The sequence below is a fragment of the Poecile atricapillus genome, chromosome 2, assembly GCF_030490865.1.
Source record: "Poecile atricapillus isolate bPoeAtr1 chromosome 2, bPoeAtr1.hap1, whole genome shotgun sequence".
NCBI lineage: Eukaryota > Metazoa > Chordata > Aves > Passeriformes > Paridae > Poecile > Poecile atricapillus.
In genome coordinates this window covers 6,540,879-6,556,439 of record NC_081250.1, presented here as the reverse complement: position 1 = coordinate 6,556,439, position 15,561 = coordinate 6,540,879, and the positions used below count along the sequence as shown (strand labels likewise).

Here is a 15,561-nt window from a genome sequence, read left to right as displayed (position 1 = left end):
TCTGAGCCAGTTGCCCAAGAGTAGATGTATCCATTTCTGTAGCTCAGATCCTATCCTAAAGCATGGAATGAGAAACCATGGATTCAAAAAAGCTTCATGGTTCAGTTCTTCTTGCCCCAGACTTAAGAACAGCCTTCATGAGTGTCCCAAGAGTTCCAGAAAACATGGGGCGCATTTGAACAACACACAGCATGAAGACAGTCACATTTACAGATAATCTTCTCCACAAAAAGAACACAGATGGGATAGGAAAAGGAGGAAAAGCTCTATGGTAATTTACTGGGTTCCTCCAGGCCCCCAAAGACTCCAGAAAAGCTTTTATATTCCCTGGAGAAGATGCCCATCTAGAGCTGGAAGGAAGCAACCCAGACTAGATTTTTACTTTAGATATCCACAAAACAATTTTCCCAAGCTGTACTGAACATTACTGTCATAAGCAAAACTGTGAAGTGAAGCCAATGAAGCTGATGAAAATAGCTTACTTATGGGCCAGAAGAATTTGGTACACTTTCTGGAGTTCCCCAAATCTTGAAAAGGCTCAACACCCTCCCTCACCCTGCAAAAGAAACCAAATAAAACCAACCAAAACCAACAAAACAAAAACTCCCAACAACACACAAAAAACTCCACACTAACAAAAAACTCCACACACCTCATAAACAATACAGATCAGTCCCCCCAACTCAGGGGGGAAAAAAATGCTAACTCAAAAAATTTGTTTCTTTAATCACTATCTAACCACAACAAATTCTTTGCACAGTAACAAAAAGTCATGAAATAATTCAATAACCTTTCATTTGCAAAACTTTTATTTTAAGAAAACAAATATTGGGGTGGGAGTCAATAATTTATGCTAACGCGCTTTTCAAACTACTCAGAAAGTCAGAAACTACCAGAAGTTTTCAGGTCAGTCTAGCAAAGAACAAACCAGAACATTTATGAGTATAAACAAATTATTCCTTCTTGACATGGGAAATTATTAAATAAAGGTAGAAGCTGTTAATGATCCCACAGAACATTATAAAGACACCATTTACTTTGGCAATGTAATTCTGAGTCCTTAGTGACTTGCATCCAAAAAGAAGATCTGTCAAAATTCAAGCTTACACTTCCCAGACTGCAGCAGGTCATCATCTCCCAAGAATAAAACATCCATAGAGTAAATCAAAACACCAAAACCCACCCTCCTCAGAAATAATTTACCCATTGTTCTTACCATGTCAAACTCCCTCACTTCTGCAAGGCAACAATCTACGGAGCAGTTGAGCCCAAGGAGCTTAAAAAGGTCTTACAGAGGGTTTAAATCTCAGGCTGACCCTGTGCATACAGATGAATTGCACTCTCTGTGAAACAGGCTCTCTCTCTCTAACACTTTCACACAGAAATCTCTCTGCTTAACAGCAAAGCCATGAAATTAGTCAGGCACAAAACGCTCTGGGGCAGAAATGATTGAAGAAAATCCTCATTTTCACTAGCAGAATAGGTTTACCAGTTAGAGAAGATGACCAATCCCCAGTGCCTCACACCCTGTGCTAACACAAGGTGAACCTTGGCTCAGAAAAAGCATGCGAGGTTGCAGAGGAGCAAGAGCAGATAAACAGTTATAGCCTCTCATTATAATAATTCTTCTTGCATGGCAGTCTGCAGACAATTACTGCTTCTCCATAAAAGAGGATCTGGGTGCTTGCCAGGTTCTTTTTGCATGGCCACCAGAAGGTCATCTGCTGTAAGATTTGTCCAATCCTAACATACTGCTCCTCAAAAACTGCTCGAGGTGTTTTTCCATTCACTATGGTAACACAGATGGACAATCCTAACATGCCCTGACACTTTGGGACAGAACTGTCCTAGTAAGATAAAAATTACTATAACAGAGAAGGAACCTTTTCATTTCAGAGTTGTTTAAGGATGAAACTACACTGCAGCTTGCATAAAAAAACTAACATAATCTATTCTATCTCTGGTAACAGTCAGAAGACAGCCATATAGAGCAGAATTCCTCACAGGTTAAATATTCCCCTAGTTCCTTGCATGTCTTTCATAGCTCACAGCTACACCTGCTGCTGCGGTACTTCCAGCCACTGTAAGGTTAAAGTTTGCTGTGACTGACATCAGGTACACTCAGATTAAAGAGGAAGGGATAAATTACTAATCACCAGAGTGAACACATTGCTGTACATCCCTTCCATCTCTGACCAGGCTAAAAGCTCATGCTTGGCTACTGCTACAAAAGTAACAAATGCAAACCAAAACTAAATAAACCAAGTATTATTTCCACCTAATCTTTGCTAGATCTGCTTCACCTTTTCCTCTCCTTCACTATTCCAGCATTTTGTAAAATGATAAAGATGCTGAAATACTGCATTTAAACAGAATGCCAAACCTCCACAAATCACAGCCTGTGCCCGTTCAGTACCTTGCTATTCAACCAAGACATTTGGTAATTTATTTGGCAGGAAAATACAGATTCACTATGTAGATAATTCTGAAAGCAGAATGGAAAAAAAAGTTAACCCTATGCATGAAAAGCACATTGAGGCTTATCAGTTGGCTTTATTCACCAACACATATGTATTTACACAAACACTGTCCTTTGGATTTCAACCATTTCTACCATTTAATCAGACAGAATCACGATCTGTGTCAGAGCTGCACACTCCTATTTTTGACAGTTTTAATCTGACTGACTTTTTACAGATATGTTTTAGGCCAGAAGTTTCCATGTCTTTGGCCATGTCAGTCCTGCTTTGGATCTGCCCTGAGGAAACAAGAGAACCTTTCCAGCCCTACATTTTTATGCATACAAAGCACAATCATGAATGTATCTCTTCCCCTCTTCAACATACCAAGGAACAAGAATCCCTCCACTCATTTCAGTGTGCAACAAAAAATAACCATTTTGATAAGTGCCAGAGGGTGAAGGAGAGGAGTCTGCAGCTGGGCACAAGGACACAGGAGGAAACATTCAGTTCACAGAGGCTGACACCCTTGATTCTTATCTCAGCCATCTCCCTATCCATGACCTCCTTCCATATACACACAGTGAATAAAAGTCTTACTCTGTCCAAACTCCTTTGCACTCCAGAGTTGTGAAGTCTTCTGGGAAATGCATTTTCCCAATTTGCCCAAAAACTATCTCAGCCCATGAATGGTCATAATACCTTGATGAATGTCTTAAACATCCATCCTCTCCCAGTTGGTATCTCCAAGCAGGATTTTGAAACTTAAGAAAAGCCAAATCCTTCTTTATTTCTTCCTCACTTTTTTTTTCTTTTCTGAAATAGAGAAAACCTGTTCCTGAATACAGGAGATACAAAGGACATGCCTTTCAAATCCAAAGTATTAGGATCCTTCTCAGCCCTGACACATGTTGCATGAAAAAATGAGATTATATATATTTTTAACTCAATAGCCTAAAGCTCTGCTAATGCAAGCACAGCTGGCAGGTTTGAACCACTAGATAAAAACAACTGAAATAAAAAAAAAGCAGAATTGTATTATTCAGATAACCAATGGACTCATAAGAATAATTTTCACCTATGCAATACTGTAACAATGTGTCCAGTCACCAATATATTGTTATTTGGACAGTACAGTTGAAACCCTTTTCTATTTATTTATTCAAGCGCAGACAAAAATACTAAATGCCACAAAAGAATAACCCATTTTTTAAACATAGACAGAAGAATTGTTTCACAATACAGTTCCTAACAAATTTTCTTGGAAAGAGACTAGGCTTGAGGGTCTACCATGCACCTCCCCTTCTTTTCTGAAGAGCAGTACTGCTGCCAAAAGTAAAAAATCACCCCAAACAATTCTCCTTTCCAAAAAACTCAAGTAAGTAAAGAACATCCAGAATAAATAGAAGGCATTTCCTTTCCCTTGGCAAGATAGAAGCTTCCAGTGCAAGTAATAAATGATAACACCTTTAAGTATTTTACAGGCACTCATTCCCATGCCCTAGAGATGCATGGAGTTCACTGTGTTCACTCTGGTGTACTCAGGAATCCAGAGACACTTCAACATAACAAACACAAATCATCCAAGGTGGCAGTATCTCCTACATCAGGAAATTACAACCCAGTTTGGAGGCAAGAAAGGAAAAAACACATCACAGAAGCTGCCTCCATCAGCATGAGCTCCAAAGAGACCAAGACTGAAAGAAACAGTATTCTGAGACTTTCTAGCCAAATATTCAGCCTTTCAGTGTCTCTCTTGTTGCTCTACTTGATTGTCATATATTTATTGTATGACAATTTTCCTTTGGAAAAGCCTTGAAACTGAGTTTGCAGACCCACATACCAGAAATGCCAGGAGTAAAATACTGCTAATTTCCACAAATTCCAGTATATAAGTCTCAGTTCTTTGCACAAGTAAATAATAGATTTTTTAAAGAGGTTATAAGGGTTAAAAATTAGTGATTCAGTAAAAGTTTCTTAAATTCAATTAATTACAAAGCTGCAAAACTCTCCAGGAGCCCACCTGCCAGACCTGAGCTGCAGTACTCACTGTGCTTTTCATGTCACAGCAGCTTCTTTTATCAGCCTTACACCACCACCATGACATTCATTTCATACATCAAGCCCAGGGATATTTACATTCATTTAATAACTGGCCCAACAAGGATACAACTGTGTTCCCCCCCAACAGCCCAGAAGGGTTTGTTGTTAGTAACTTGTGCAGCTCTCAGTAACACTGGCCCAATGTGTCGGCCTTTGATATTTTTAAAGGAAGCAAAAAATGTCAACCACAATCCACAATATTTTGGCTTAAAGAGCAATGTTTGCTACAGACTCTATGACCTGCCACTGCTTAAGCACTGACATCTGCTTGGATTAACCTCAACAGTTTAGTAAACACACCGTATGAGTAGATATTTCATAACTGTGCCAGAACTCATGTTTGTCAGAGGTCAAACAGAGGATCAGACTAACCTCAAGATTTTTGAAATAGGAGTAAAAACTATTTGAGAAAACCTTAAAGTCTGCTTGCAGTTTTTCCAAGAACAGCTTTTTCTCTAAAAAAAAAAAATCAGGAAAAGACAGATATACAACTCATACTACCCAAGTCCCCTGCAAGACTACCTGTGTATTTTGGAACCATATTGAGGCAAGGAACAGATGTATATAATCTTCATTTTTAAAGAGAATTCCAAAAGAAAAATAAATCATTAAACTACTTTATCTTTCTACAGATTATTTGGATAATTTGCTGCATGACCTTCTATAGATGCTTCTAATTTTTACTTTCTAATTTTGGGGGGGGGGAGCAGAACATAAGAATATAAAACAACACTACTCAGAAATGCAACTTTGCTCTTCTAATAGCCTTAACTCTTCCTACATTTCTTGGCCTCCAAGATGTTACAGCTACCCATGAACAGGCTTTCCAATTTACTGGTTGAATCACTATCAAACAACAGCATTAACAGTGCAATGAACAGAGGCCAGATTAGGAAGAAGCAGTACTGCAATAATACACATCATCACACAAACAGAGAAGCCATTCACACACCTCCTGCACTTGCTCAAGAATTATTTTTTTCCATGCAACCTTTCCATTAGAATCTCTCTCTTCAGGGCAAGTCACAGTTAATAGACCAACAAGATGAAAAAGGCACACCTCGGGCAGCTTTTGCTTCAGATCCAACACACATCACTAGGAGCAACAACCACTAACATACAGCCAGAGGAAAAGTAATAGACACTTCCAAATAAAAGTGTTTCATGTGCTCCAGAATCTAAGCATTGAGCCAATTTAACTCCTTCTTTAAAAACCCTTCTATAGGATTGTTTTATCACTAAATTTGATCTACCTAGCATTCTGTTTTTAATTAAAAACCACCATTAATTTTTGACCTTACAGAGGGATGGGTGATTTCACTTTATGAATTGTCTTTTTTTTGACAGAATACAAGCAAGTAACTACTCACGTAAAGGTAGGCTGGGCCTACAGGAAACTAAATCGTGACATTCAGCAAGGACAGATGCCAAGTCCTGCACCTGGGACAGACAAACTGTGGCTGCTGGCACAGCCTGAGGAACAGCTCTGCAGACAAGGACCAGCCAAGGTCTGGCTAAGCCAGAACCAGAGCACAGCCCTGCAGCAAGGAGAGCTGAGGGATGGACCCACAGGAGCAAGGCAGCTGACCCAGGGGGGCAGTTCCACATCTCCCTGTGACCACAGGCGGAGGACAGCAGCCAGGGAGGGATCTGCCAGTACAAGACAGACATCAGGAAACTGGAGTGAGGTCAGTTAAAGGCCACCAAGATGGTCACAGGCTGGAACACTTGCCCTGTGAGAACTCAGGATGCTGGGCTCCTTCGGCCTGCAGAAGAGACGGCTTTGGGATGAGAACTAAAATAGCAGCCTGTTGCTATCTACAGGGATGTTGCCAAGAAAACAGACTCAGGCTTTTTAGTAAGGTGCAAGGTAGGAAGGAGAAAGAAAGAACTAAAAAAGACTAATGTTAAATCCTGTTAATGTTCAGTCACACCAACACTCATTCATATAAATATCCTGTGGACCATAGGCTGTCCTCTTGCGTAAGACCACTGCTCCCATTCATTTTAATGAGATGACACATTAAGATCTATTTTTAATTAGCCTCTGCAAGTCCCTTCTAAATTCAACTTTCAAAGCTTTGAGAGCTAACAGTTTAGTCATTTCAGCACAGATACACAAATCCATATCATACCACCTAAAATAAATCCTCCTGGAACGAATACAAAATCTTGTGCAACACTTAACATATCATTAAAATACCAATAATATTCATTATATTTTAAAGATAAAGAAAGACACATAGATTACTTGCAAGAATTGTTGAAGATCTATGAAACTATATTTTGACTATATGAAGTCTGACAAGCTTGAAGTGTTTTAGGACAAATTTTAAAATTCATCTTGTTAAGTCTTTATGTTCTCAGCCCTCACTATTTTTCAAGCGTCAAATGACTCATTCATATACTGATTTGTATTTCAGTTTTTGGGCTTTAACCAGAGATGTCTAAATACTGCACAGTATTGTTTTCAAATCTGTGAACTGTACATTGAAACACCTCCCCTAGGAACATAAATTTGCTTATCAAGCTTTTTGGAATTTCTGAACTCCAGTAGAAAAGCTTTACTTAGCAGGCTGCCATTCCAGAGTGTATGCAAACACTTTGGCTTTTTTATAATAAAAATGTGAGATTCTTCCTTTACCCACTTGCATTTCAAAAAAAAAGCACCCTTAAAGAAATGTTCAAGTATCTTCTGCAGTAACACCTTCCACTTCTTTGTCAACAATAAAACATACTGGGTTTTTCCCTAATTGACAGAGGATTCCTTTCTCCCCACATATTACTCCACTCCATGAAGTGAGAGTATTTCACTCTCTAATTTAAAGACACAATTTTAATGGAAAAAACAGTTATAAGTTTTGGAAAGAAAAACTTTTGTAAATCAGGATCTTGTCATAAACAGCTGAAAAGAACACCAGGTTTAGTTACAACCACACCGTGCAACAGAACATTGCATCAAGAAAAGTAACATAATAGTCCAGCCTGATTAGAGAAAACAAGGACTATTGAATAAGAAATACAAGTTTACCAATATCCTAGTTCTCAGTTCTGGGTAAATAAGTACTATACAGTACACAGTTTCATGCTGCTGCAGTGTCCTCATTCCCTTCCAAAAAAAAGCTTATTTCCCAAAGCACAGTTATAAGAAAGAAATTCTTACCTATCCCCCTGACAAACGCTCCGTAGGCTGCTGAGCTGGATGTTCCTTTAAGCCATCTGGCACACAAATACATGTCATGCCATTCCCGGAGTCCTAAAAATACCTTCAGCCTTTTTTGTTGCTAATAAATACTTTCTTCTAATTCAAACAGTAAGATTTTCTTTTCATCAGTAAAACCAGCTCTGAAAGAAGCCAGAATGTCTCCAAGAAAAGCTGCAATGCATTTTTTAATACAGCCCCTTCCTTTCCACAGGGCTTAGAAAACAGCAAGGTTAAACACCCCACAAGTTCCTCTTCATGTCATCTCTCTCATGTTAAAGATCCATGCATCTAAATACTAGTTTAATAACCCTTCAGCACTATATATAAATGCAGAATGTAAGAGAGTTTGCAAGGTCAACTACACACAAATAAGCTGCTTAATACCTTTTCTAAACATTTAAAATCTGCTTAGCTGTTCCTCACAGTTTATGTCTGCAAAGCTCATCGAAATAACAACAAAAATGCAGATTCATGCAAAATAATTGGATTAGTGACACTTCTACAGGAACAGCTGAACTGTAGAACCCTCACCTTTTTCCAGAAGAGTCGGCACTAAAGCAGAGCAAGGTTACACAGGGAGAGCACATTGACTGCAGGAGCAGCGTGTCTTCATTCCCAGTGAACAATGAGCCGCTGAGCCAGAAACTTAACACTTTGCTGCTTGCGAGTCCTGACTGGGAATGGGGTAACAAGAACAGGTTTCTGTAGGAAAACAGGCCCGTTTGGATGAGTCTGAGGACACCAATGCTGCATATACTCATTTGTCTGCATTCACTGCCCCAAAATCATCAATGTATTGTTCTGGTTTTAGTTGTTTTTCACATCTCTTTTATTACGTTGTTTTGTTTTTTTTTTCAGCTGACGCATGATTCATATATCAATCCCTGGATTTGGCCATATACACATGGCCATCTTCCTGCCATTCACATAATCAATCAGTAACATTCTTCATCATGACTAGACCACAGTAATGCTAGAGAAAATGATCATTAAGTTGTACAAAAATTCCCTTACTCCTCATTTTCTAAATCACTAGGAACTTCATAAGATTCTCAGATTTTGACAGAAATTTTCTAGGTATGTTTTCTGTTCATCTTCAGAAATTTTCATCAAAAGTGCTTCGGGCTTTTTTTCCAGTCTTTACAAGGAAAGCGAAAACACATTTTCTAATTCTTAAAAAAATGACAAAAAATTAAATTCAGGTCTCATTTGTGCAACCCTCCTGACAAAAATAAAAAAAGCTGGCAGCAAATCTGTCAACAAAACAGACCTCACTGAAGGACTTTTGAGTGGGACAGTGGTAAAAAGTGGGGTTGACCAGTTTTAAACCTGTGACTACCATCCATGGAAATTGCACTTGGCACAGGTTCTGCAGTAGCTCCCAGAACACATCTACCATCCACTTGTGTAGAACTCAGTACTGATGTCAACAGCTGGATACAAAAAAATACACAAAAGACATCTGCCAACTGACACTGGAAACTTCCTAAGACTCTACCTGAACATGTATAAAATGCAAAATTTCTGCAAGTATGTTACTATTTGTACTAGAGAGTTGGAAACTGCCTTAATGAGAATTGTTACATTGCACCTTATTCTGCAGCATCAATTACAGAATTCCTAGACCTCCCTGCCTACTCCCTACATATCATCGAATTCATTTCTCTTTCTAGAGCATTTTCCTTTTCACAAGGCAGAAATTTACATAAAAATACTTTGTTCAGGATTAAACATCTTTATGAAGCCTGAGTAACTGATATAAGCAGAAGGATTTGTTTAAAAAAACCCCAACCAACAAAAACCAAATAGAAACAAACAAAAATATAAACAATAGATAAAATATAGCCCCAGAATTAGATGTGAGGTTAAAACAAGTTACAGTTTAAATCCCTAGATTGTTTCTAATAGGAAAATATTTAACTCATGCTAAAGTGCTCAGAGTTCTTAACCCTGTTGCATTTCTCCATGCTGTTAAGGATGGCACTATCTTAGTGATTTCCTCAATGTACCATGTCCTGTGTTTTTCCATGTGAATGGTCACTGTTTAAAAAAAAAAAGTAGAAGTGAAAAAATACTAAAAGCATGAGTTGAACTTAATGTCCATCTGCATTTCTTATGTCCAGAAACCAACATCACTTGGAGTTTTTCTCTTCAAAGTCTAGCACAGAGTCCACAGTATCCATGCCATTTGGATCTTTCATTTTTCCCCAGTAAGAAATTCTGAGATAAACCAAGACTCTGCAATCTTCTTGCTTTGGATTCATTTCTTCATTAGAAGTTTAAAGTCTTTTCTGCACACAGGTTTCTCTCTATGTCTTTTATCTTTTCACAAAGTCTCTAGACATTAATAAAAGAGAGGAATCCTAAAGATATAAACCTACTTTTCAACTCATTGACTGCACCAGGACAGGTACCAGACTGAGCCAAGGGACACTCTGGTTGAAGTATTTGCTCAGCTGCAGATTTTGATGAGATTCTCAGCAATTCAATGTCTTGGCTCTCTTCTCATGCATTAAGACAAATACCTTAATTGTTGGATTAAAAGAAGTCACTAGCAGAAACATTGTACACTGCCTGTAAGGACAGCAAACTTCAATAAGTTATGCCAAAAATTAATTTTCTTATTGTTTCATTCCTTCTCTGTGGTCTTTCCTTCTCATAAGAAATCCCTTTGAGGAAAGAGTCACGGACCACTCCTTTTCCATCCCCTCTTGGTCACTTCTCTTCTACTTATCTATTGCCAATGCTTCTAACGGGAAAACATACTCAGGATTTTGATGTTGAAATCACGGATGTTGCAACAAAATGAATAGCAGATCAAAAATACATTTTCCCACTTTAGTAGGAGCCATACCTCTGAACACTCTGCTTGCACAGAAGGTTAATGTGCAATCCAGAACTTGGCCACCTCTTGGTTCATAGGTGATGAGTCTCAACATCTGCTGACACCAGAGATAAGAGATTCATGCTAACTGACAAAATTAAGGTATTCCAGGAAAATGGAAAACTAAAAGAAATGCTTCTAGAACACATATTCAATAAAAAATATGGGAAGTGTCAAAGAGACAGTGGCATCCTTTGTTCTTGATGTTATGCTTGAGGAATTGGCAAAATAGTCAAAATACCTACAAAGATTGATTCATAAGGGGTTTTGAATCAAACTAGGATAGTTTGTGCTTCCTGGAAAAGTATCTGTGTTTTAATTAAGGCCACCTCCAAGGTTTAAAGCATCCAATTTAATCCTTGTCTGCACAAGAAAATCTGTGTCATTTAGCCAAGCAGCATTTGGACGGTTTTACACAAACTAAAAAGACCTCCATGAACATGCCTCTAACATTCATTAAGTATTTGCTTAAATCAGTCTGGCACATAGCAACCCTTCACTGAGGTACCTTCCCTTCAGCATGCCTCTGCAAGTTTATTAGCTTAGCCTGTCAATTTAAAATCTGACTTTAAAATGGTGCAATGTCCTTGTAGTTGAAGTCTTGGGAATAACAAAAAGTTACTGCAGGTAGGCAGTTACCCCCCAAAAGGCCATTCATGTATATATTCCTTCCCTCTTGAGCAGCAAGAGGAGTTACTTTTGTCCTGCTCCATGGCAGGAAAGGCTGGAGCACAAATGTGAACAGTCTGTAGCAGAGCTGGTAAGGTAGAACTTGTCAGCCACAGCCAACTTCAGTCTCAGAAATGCAGAACTTGCAATGCTACTACTGCCATGAGACAGAAAAACACAAGAGATCGCCTGCTCACAACTGAATTTTGAGCCATAGAGACATCAAAGACTTGTGAGCACTATGGGGTAGCAGCTCTGGACTCCTCCCTGGCCTGCACAACTTCTTCTTACTCACCCTCTAAAGCAGGCAGAGCAGGCAGCACCAAATTCTACCTCAGGGGTCTCTAATCCGCATCAGCAGTGGAAGAGCTGATTCACCCCTAGGCACTGTGTTCCAGTTTCAAACATGCAAAGGATCAGGCTGCCAAGCCAGACTGCATAAGAAAGGGCTAAGATACAACACATACAACACATGTTTACAGCCACTTTAATCCATACTCTGCATTTCAGTAACATCATCAGTTTAATTTAGCATGTTTTCACATCTCAGGGAATGAGCTCAGAAGTTCCTATAACAAAATAGCAAAAATTTAGTATACTTGAAGTCAATTTTTGAATTAAACAGTACAATCAGCTTCCTAATTTTCCACCTTTTTTGTTGCAATGTATTTCTAGTTTTTACAGAGTTTTCAAACAGAACATTTACACTAATTCTTACACAATGGTGACTCACATGAGAAACACGCTAGAACATGGCTGAAGGTTGTGGTGCATACTATTGACTCTTACACAAAAAGAGCTGAACAAATGCTTTTACTCATGCTGCAAAACCCTGCTTGAACATCCGAGACCTTACCACTGACACTACTTTACACATTAACACAGTAGCTGCAACAGCAAATGCTTTTATCTCCATAAACCACCATATGTTTTGAAAAGCAACCTCAGATAAGAAGACAGTTTATCTGCCTCCCACACTCTAACAGGGATTGAAACAGATTTCACCTCTGTAATACTTTTTGAGAAAGAACAAGCAAATTCATTTCTGCACTTGAAATACAAGAACGTACTTTTATTCTTCAACAGCAAGCAGCATCTCTCCAAAATGAATGGTACCAAAGGAAATTGCTTGATTTTGGGGATACCTGTAGCTGCACTATCACCTATCAGGCAGAACAAACACTTTAGGAAATTGACAAGCAACAATCACAGAAAAGAATGATTGTAATCTTGGAAGTTTTACTTTTTCCCTTCAGTGGAAGTCTCCCTTTACTTCTCTGCTTCAAGTTATCAACACACAGCTGCCACACTGCCAAACTCAGCCTGGTGGCTGCTCAGACTGCAACTGTTCTACGGAACCTTCCAGGAACCTAACCAAAGAACCATCCTGCCTCTGTTCTTTTCACCCACCCCCACCCCCTCCAGTACCCTGGTTTTTTTCTCACTGGAAGATACAAAATCCTACCTTTTACTACTACTAACCTCATCCATGTGACCCCCACACCACACACATGCCCTATAGCTACCATTAAAACCATGGGGATTCTATCACTTATTGTGAGGAAGCCTATTTTTTGTAGATAAATTTTCAAAATACAAGAATTTATCTTTATTCCCCTTGCCCTGCTGTTTCCAGAACTTCTGCCACCTAAAGTGCTTCAATCACACTTCAATCACTGTTATTTTACATCACTATGAAAATGATCAGACTCACCCATTCTCATAAACTACGGTTACACAGAAGCTTTTCAGGAACTCTATCCAGGGCTACGCCTGTGCATAATGCAGTATTGATTTGCATCCTCTGAGAATGTGATTAGATAGTAGAAGCCAGGCCACAGGCCCTGAAATCTGCAGTCAGACTCTCTTCCAGCAGAACAAATGCCACTTTGCCTGCTGGCATCCTCATCTGAGGCTGGGAGAAGAAGGCTCATTAGAGCTGCACTGTTATTTCTTTCCTTCCCTGCTGCAGAAGAGCTCCTAAAACTCTGCAGGAGCTTATCTCACCCAGAGATGAGGAAAAGCTTATGCAGAATGCATGCAGTTCTTCAGAGACAGTCCTACCGGGGGAGGCCAATTGCTTGTTAATCAAAAGCCTCTTATCTGGAACCACCTGGACATTTAAGCTGTTCTGAAATGAGGCCTAGGAATCCCAGCTGGACTATTTCACATATTTAGAGGTTCTCTATGAGGCAGCATGGCAGAAACATACTGTCAGGAAGAGGTTGGTACCATCCTTTCCTGGGCACAGCCTGCACTTGGATCAGCTTAGGCTAATCAGAGATACCCAGGAATAGTTTCCTATTAAGATGGCATCCATAGGAAAGAAAAAAAACAAATCCTATCTCATAAAGCATGCAAGAATACTTCATATAACTTATAGACTACCAGACTACTCTTTCTTACGAGAGAAGGGATTTGATCTTATGTCAAAATATATTTTCCAGTGAAAAACAAAGCATGTTAGCAGAGTGCTAACAACCCTGCCCAACTGCACAGTTATGGTGCTGGCACTGAGAAATTTCAGCATTCCTTCGAACAGAAAGCAATGCTCCAAATACTCTAGACCAAATGGAGAAAACACTGATTGTTTACAGCAGAGCAACAAAGCCAGGTCATGAGATGTTATTTTTTACTTTAGAAAAGTAGGGGCTGCACTTTGATTATATTAAAGTCCTGCAGAGTCTACTGCAGCTGCCCTGCTACTGATATGAAAAACAACTCAGGATACAGCTTGACAGAGATGCTATAATAGAGAGCATCAGTGTTCTTATTACTTATGACAGCAGTTTTAAGGCTGACACCTGTGACAAAGTGAACAAAGGTGAAACAGCTGTCTGGAAAGGTGGATTCTAAACACAATGTTTCCTTCCAGTACCACATTACAGCAGGGAATTCTGACCTGCTAAGCCTCCCACTGCCAGCAGCACAGGGCTTTTGGTGGCTTACTCAGATCAGTCTGTTTTCTTGCAAGCAAGGGACCAGAGAACCTTTCTTCTGCCTCGCACGTAACTTTGTGACAGTCCATTTGCTTCAGCTTGTTCTGCTGCAGCTTTCCTTATAAGCTTTAACGCACACACAAAAAAGGAAAAATACCACATGGCAATAATGAACTGACTAGAAAAGCTGGAGACCAGCCACGAAGAATAGCACATATTTGCTAAAAGGAAGAGAGAAGCCTCAGTGTTGTGTATAAGTATATACTGAAGAACAAGGGGGGAGCGGAGGGTGGGGGTGGGGGAAGGGGGAAGAAACGGTTTGAAAATAAATTTCCCACTCATAAAGAAAATAAAGCTTTAATACTTCACGGGATCACACAGCGCTCCAAAAAGCAATGCCTAACCTCGCCCTACAAATGAATCAATGACCGGAGCAGCGCCAGCAACACCAAGACATACCGATCCTCACATTTCGGGTCAGATTTGCAGAGTTTCAGTCTACCTGCAGGCTGGCTGCTGCTGCGCCTTCACATGCATTTAAAGATTATAAGAAACAGCAATTATGTAATTTCTCATCTTGTGCAGCACAACCCGCTGCAGCTCCTCGGTCTCCCCCCGGGGTCAGGTTAAACCAGGAGCCCTCAGCAAGGGCCCGGGTCAGGCAGGGACTCGGCCGGGGCAGCCTCCCGCTGCCACCTCACCCGAGACCCGAACCGGGGCAGCCCCGCACCGGACCAGCCTCTGGGGATCAGGAACCGCTGCCACAGGGCAGGCGGGAAAACAGAATCACACAATCAACTAGGTTAGAAAAGACCTCTGAGATCATCGAGACCGAGCACCACGGTGTACAGAGAGCCCGATACCGCCGCTGGCCCCGACCCGCACCCCCGGGCTGCCCCTCACCCCGGAGCCGGTTCCCCCGCCGGGGCCGCCTCCCCTCACGCCGCCACCACGGCCCCTGTCCCGCACAGCCCCGCACTCACCGCGGCGGTGGCATCACCCCTTCGCCCGCCCCGCGCCCGCTGTGGCGGCGCTGGCGCCATGTGACCGCTGCCTCCTCCTCCTTCTCCTCCCCATTCTCCTCCTCTTCCTCCTCCTCCTCCGCCGCCATGACAGGCGGGGCTGGGGCAGCCGGGGAATATGGCGAGACCTGAGGGGTACCGGCGAGGCGCTGTGGAGCTGTGGCCTGCATCCCTTTTTCCGAGCTGTGAGGGGAATCAGGAGTGCAGGGCTTTGGATGTGCGGCTTTCACTCCCTTCCTCCCCTCAGATTTGCTGTGTGTATGTCTCATCCCACTGGGTT

General features: G+C 40.7%; 1 protein-coding gene across 4 annotated transcripts in view; it reads right to left on the bottom strand.

The window, feature by feature from the left end:
• GALNT11 (polypeptide N-acetylgalactosaminyltransferase 11) overlaps nt 1-15,329 on the bottom strand; it is a 46,800-nt gene extending 31,471 nt beyond the window's left edge. Inside the window, exon 1 of one of the 4 annotated variants that reach the window (XM_058831035.1) lies at nt 15,243-15,329. The gene's annotated coding sequence lies outside the window, so the exon portion shown is untranslated. Of the gene's footprint in view, nt 1-7,725; nt 7,872-8,298; nt 8,449-15,162 lie in introns of those variants that run through there. The other 3 variants (XM_058831037.1, XM_058831034.1, XM_058831036.1) reach the window with 3 other exon arrangements.
• Between the last annotated feature and the right edge of the window lie 232 nt (nt 15,330-15,561).